The sequence below is a fragment of the Dysidea avara genome, chromosome 13 (assembly GCF_963678975.1).
Source record: "Dysidea avara chromosome 13, odDysAvar1.4, whole genome shotgun sequence".
NCBI lineage: Eukaryota > Metazoa > Porifera > Demospongiae > Dictyoceratida > Dysideidae > Dysidea > Dysidea avara.
Genome location: NC_089284.1, coordinates 9,469,546 through 9,475,883, shown reverse-complemented (window position 1 = coordinate 9,475,883; position 6,338 = coordinate 9,469,546).

Genomic DNA, 6,338 nt, shown 5'->3' with positions numbered 1-6,338 from the left:
GGCCACAATTCCACTTCTGGGGTGTCTCCCTTCGGGAGTGGAGCAGGTTTGGTATGTTGATGACGCTTGTACTTGTGGAAAGTTGACTGTTTTGCATAAGTGGTGGGACTGTCTGTGTGAAATTGGCCCTTCGTTTGGGTACTTTGTTAACGCGACCAAAACTTCGCTTATCATCAAGGGACATTTGCAGCAGGATGCTGCTTCAGTCTTCAGTGGTTCTGGAATTAGAATATCTACGGAGGGCTGCCCTTATTTGGGGGCTGCTATTGGGTCTGATAGTTATGTGAATAGTTTTGTTGTTGAGAAGGTTAAGGGCTGGTCTGCAGAGGTTAAGAGGTTATCAAGATTTGCGGAGAGTCAGCCCCATGCTGCATACTGTGCCTTCACCCATGGTCTATACAGTCGTTGGCTGTTTGTTTTTCGAACAGTTCCTTGTGTGTGTGATGCTTTTCAGCCACTTGAAGATATGATTTGCCAAGTATTTATTCCTACTTTAACTGGTTGTTCACCGCCCAGTGATAGTTCACGGCTCCTGTTTGCCCTTCCTGCTCGGTGGGGAGGCCTGGGTATTTTTGTCCCAACAAGAAGATGTGTAAATATGCGTCCTTTATTTTATACACAAAATATATCATCATGATGTAAAAAAAAAAAAAAAAAAAAAAAAAACAAGAAGATGTGTTAGTGAGTTGGCTGCATCCCGTGATGTCACGGAACCTCTTAGCCAATGTATATTGAATCATGATTTGAGTTTTGTTGAGGCTGTTGCCTCTCAGCAGGCCAGAAAGGCCCTTTTAAGGAAAGCCAAATCTGAACACTGTTCTACACAATTTGCTGAGCTATACCAACAGCTTGGGCCTTCCTTGAGGCGTGCGATGGACTTGACTACTGTTAGAGGTGCTTCAAGCTGGCTCACCACCTTACCTTTGAGTGAGCATGGTTTCACTCTCCATAGATCTGCTTTCCAGGATGCTTTGGCTTTGAGGTATGGTTGGTCCCCACTTCGTCCTCCTTCCCTTTGTGCTTGCGGAACCTCCTTTTCTGTTGAGCATGCTTTGTCCTGTCCCAAAGGGGGTTTACCTTCCTTGTGTTATAATGAGATTAGGGACCTTACTGCTACCCTTCTTACTGAGGTTTGCTCCCAGGTGTGTGTTGAGCCAGAGTTACAGCCGGTTCAGCATTCTGATGAGTTCCCTCTTGCCACCTCTAATACTCAGGATTCGGCTCGCTTGGATGTTGCTGTAAACGGTTTCTGGGGTGATCGTTCGGAGAGATGTTTCATTGATGTCCGTGTTTTTAACCCTTTTGCTCCTTCTAATAGTTCCTCCGCTCTGTCGTCCACCTTTAGGAAGCGTGAAAAGATTAAGCATCGTGCTTATGGTCAGCGGGTTCGAGAAGTGGAGCATGCCACTTTCACTCCAATTGCTTTGGCTGCCACTGGCGGTTTAGCCCATGAGGCTACTGTTTTTTATAAGCGACTTGCTTCTCTTCTGGCCACAAAGTGGGGAGATGATTATTCTGTGGTTCTGGGTTGGCTGCGTTGTTGCCTGAGCTTTTCGTTGTTGCGCTCGGCAATTCAGTGTATTCGTGGGGCACAGTCTTCTATTGGTGTTTACACCAGGACTCCGTGGAATCCCATTTGTCTGCTTAATTTTGTTCAGTTGTCCAGCACTTGCAATCTGTGCTGGGGGTGGTAGGAAAGGGCAGTCCATCAAGCCCGGGGAAAAAAAAAACCAGTGATGGGGTAAAGTTTCTGAGTCCGGTTCGGACGTTGTTTGTGTCACTACGTAATGGGTAGGATTGTACACGTGGTCGGTGGGAGATGAAGTAGTTCAACATTCGAACAGCAGATTAACTGAGTGCCTTAACACCTACCCGGTGAGTTCTTTCCATGTATTGTTGTGCGCGACTTGTATGTACTGAGGTTTTCACCAGCGTTCGCGTCTGCGTGGCGCCGTGCGTGGGTGCGGCGGTTGGCGTGGTTGCACACTCAGCCTTTTGCCATCACGATAGCTGGTGCTCTTTCACGCGCGGATTCGGGTGCTGGTGGGGGGCGTCAGTATGCTAGCAAACCAATGCGAAACCCCGCATGAAATTTCCCACGCGTTTTGGGAGATATTCGGAGTAGGCATGTAGAGGGTTGTCTTGACTTGTATACTAGGCGTTAAATAAGGTAATCTTCGAAAATAATTATACTGCACGTGCTCGCTGAACCGGCTGGAGTGGGGGCGTGGCCACAACGTTTGGACGTGAGAATTGTGCTGTCATTTAGTTTAGGTACTAAACTGGATGTGCCTGTTGTAGTTAATACACAAATTTGATAGGGCTGGATGAGCAAAGTTAACATTGCATGACTAGCACTGATTTTAATAGAGCAGTCACACCATATATGGTACTAATCGTTTCCCACTCAGGTTAGCAACTGCAATTAGGGGACACTAATCCAAATAGCAATCATTGTAGTATCCATGTATTGGGGGTTTTGGCATACGGAATACCCCGTAAAAAAAAAACAACTCAGAATTAATGTGTGCAGTGGAACTGCATATATTGACAGCAGAAGTCTAGCGGATCATTTGTACTGCAGGAAATTACAATTGTACTCAGGGATCATTTGTGCTGTGGGCAATTACCACTCTACCTTTAGTGCCCAACGGGCCCATTGACAAGTTAACACTCCTTGGTCTCGGGGGCCCCCCTGGGATTTGCATTGTGATGGAAACATGCACCTTTGTAGCGCCCTGTGTGTGCCTTCATAGCATCAAATAGTGTGTAGTACAGGTGCCAGTGAATTGGCTCACTGAGGGGAAAAAATGTCGGTTAGTGAAGACTACTAAGCAAGTGGTATGTGTTCTATTAGTTGGCTGGCACTGGCATGACCCTCATTTTGTATATGTGTAATACAGGTGCCAGTGAGTTGGTTCACTGAGAGGGAAAGTGTTGGTTAATAAGAATATTAAGCAAGTGGTGTATGTTCCAGTGGTTGGCTGGCAATGACGTAGCCCTTATTTTATTTGTGTGTAGTATAGGTGCCAGTGAGTTGGTTCACTGACAGAAAAAATAAATTAATTAAAAATTAAAATTAAATTTTTAAAAAAAAATTAAAATGGGTAAGTAAAGAATATTAAGCTAGTGGTGTGTGTGCCAGTAGTTGGCTGGCACTGGCATGCTCCTCATATTAATTTCTTTTGATATGGAGCAGCCTACCCCTTCTTCTCTCCTTCCACAAAATAAATATAACCCTTGTACTTTCCAACCGATTACATTGATTGTATTGATCCACCACTGAATCACAGTATGTATCGGTATAATATCATAAGAAATGTAAACAATGGTTATTTGCATTAGAGTATGGACAGCGGGGTCAGTATGTGCATCATATGGGCTGGTGTACAATTTCAATCCAAACTATTTACCTATGTATGAGCATACATATGCTCTATTAGAGTAGTTGATTGGAATTGTCTTTATGAATATGTTAAGGTGATCTTGGATCACTAGCTCATTCGCATTGGTCTTAAAATTGCATGGCTAATGTTAATATCACTGGTGGAGCTATGTCAGTGGTCTATAGTATGTTCACGTTGAGCTGAATCCTGAAAAACAGCTAAAAATTAAAAGTGGATTTTTTCTCAACAGAGTTAACATTTCAGCCAACCAGATGGTTATTGGTAACAGCAAAGGTGTCAGCAACAGACACGTACGGTTTGGCTCCATTACGAGTTTGGGAAAGGGCTATAATGGACACTGTACTTATATGGCTTCCCCATAGGAAATGTATTGTGAGAATTTTGATTGGCCGTAAATATTATGTCAAACGTTTGAACAAAAAGATTTTGAAATATTTTTAGCGGGTCAAGCAGTACTACAAATGAGCCAAATTTCAAGATTGTGTGTAATTGCATCCATGAGTTATTAAATGTTTTTGAGGATTCAGCTCAACATGAACATACTATAATAATGGGAGAGAATACGATTATAATACTTCCTGTATAACAATGTAGTGTATATGATTCTGGAAGTGTGGCTTGCTGCAGGAGTGTGTGTATTCAGCTATCTATGGCTGTATGACTTGACACAGGCTCAGTAGAAATGACATCAAACAGCAGACTCAGTAGATACCGTAGGCACTACAACAGTACTCTTCCCTAGGTGTTCAAAGGGCCCATTCATAAGTTAACACTCCTTGGTCTTAGGCCCCTGGGGTTTGCGTTGTGATGGTCCACCAGGGGACACACGTGCACCTTTGTAGCACCCTTGTGCGTGCCTTCATAGTACTAAATAGTGTGTAGTACAGGTGCCGGTGAGTTAGTTCACTGAGGGGGGAAATGTCGGTTAGTGAAGAATAATAAGCTAGTGATGTGCGTTCCAGTAGTGGGCTAGCACTTGCGTGACCCTCTTTTATTTGTGTGGAGTACGGGTGGGCAGGGGCGGATCTAGGATTTATAAAAGGGGGGGGCTAATTCAAGGTACTAATCTCTTGGTAGAGGTGTGCGAAGTGCACACTTCCCAGCATGCAAAGCATGCTGGAACTAGGGGGGTCTAGGGGCATGCCCCCCCAGGAAAATTTTATAAAAATAGATGCTAAAATATTGCAATTTGGAGACACTTCCACATAAAATTCATACCTGTAGATATTTTATATACTGCCTTTAGATTATAGGTATGGCTCTCTGAAGCATTTTGCTAATGGAAAAGTTTGGGTAGGTACAGACAACCAAGTACATGATGCACCCCTCTCACAATTGCACAACACTGAATAGGTGTATGTTAGAATAAGAATGTTGAAAGTGGAAAATTTTGAAATTTGAACAATACAAGATTGAATCTGAGAGCATTTTCAATTGGAAATTGTGTACCTGAATTAAGTATTGCCATACATATTAACTACACAAGTAGATGAATGAAGCCCTTTAAACAGACCAATGCATTTCATTGTATGCATAGGTGCAGGCAGATTTGGAAAAATTCCATAACAGAACCAACTACATGTTTCCAGTGAATGTTCTATTAGAGTAGTTAGATGACTGCTCTATTAGAGTATCTCGATCTTGTACACCTCCAATGCTGATCCAGGTCCTTGTTGCATGAACTTTAGCATAAATCCACTGATAATACCTTGGAAAGATGTTTATAAGGTGGATTTATGAGTATTTGTATTATTAGTGAACATATAATTGTGCTAAGACAAAATTTCATTATAATACTCAGCATATTGATCAAGTAAAGCCTAAATATGAAGGGGGGGGCTTCAGCCCCCAAAGCCCCCCCCCTGGATCCGCCCCTGAGCGAGTCAGTTCATTGAATAAAAAATAAAAGTAATTTTTAAAAAGAAAGTTGGTTAATAAAGATTTTTTGCAAGTAATGTGTGTTCAGTAGTTAGCTGACAATGGCAAGGCCCTCATTTTATTTTCTTGTAGCCTACCCCCTCCTCCTCCCCTTCCACCTTCAAAACATAAAAAAATAATAATAATGATAAAACTGGTTACATTAATCCACCATTTAATCGCGTATTTTCTATATGTGCAGTATCATAAAAAAAACAATAGGGATGTGCATCTGCAAATATTAAGGCATTCCAGGGGCATTGAATTGTACTTATATATTATGGCTAGGATGTAGGACAGATTATGTGGGAAAAGCAAGCCATGGAGGTTGTTGGTTGTGCCAAATCATTTATGTTCCGCATGTATGCAACAGCAGCCAACACTAAATATACTTCTGAATGATAAAGTTTAAACTGATCTGTGTTGATGACAAACCTTAGCTGATTGGAATGGGTTGAGTCTACTTTTGTTGGAACAATAATGCCCGGACTCTCAATCATCTGATCCAAACAGAGGTGCCAGATTGTGGTGTTTTGGCAAGCAAAACAAAACAAACAAACAAAAAAATGGCATCTACCACTACATGGGGTCAAATATAACGTCATAGTAATTTTAAAAAAAAATCCAACTGTTTGAGCTTTGTGGAAGAAGTCAAGCATGATTTTGAGTTTGACCAATCAAGAGTTGTCACTGCTGTGAATAGACACTATAAAGCTGCCACATACTTGCAATGCAGCCTGTGGTTCTTGTTTTACTAATTTCGAGGTTGGTGTAGCCTGCACACTTAGCAGGTGTACAATAATAGCACAGCTGACCACATCTCCCATGGTAACCTGCATTCATTCTTTTGTTTATGGCCACCAGCCAGCTCCACTACCTCATCCATGACTGCAGATTCTGAGGGATAAATGGGACGGACATACACACACACTCCAGGCAACTGTGCAGTACTCTACATGAATGGTTTAGTGTCTCCTACTCGAGAGATGCTATCATGCTGAGCAGCACTGATGT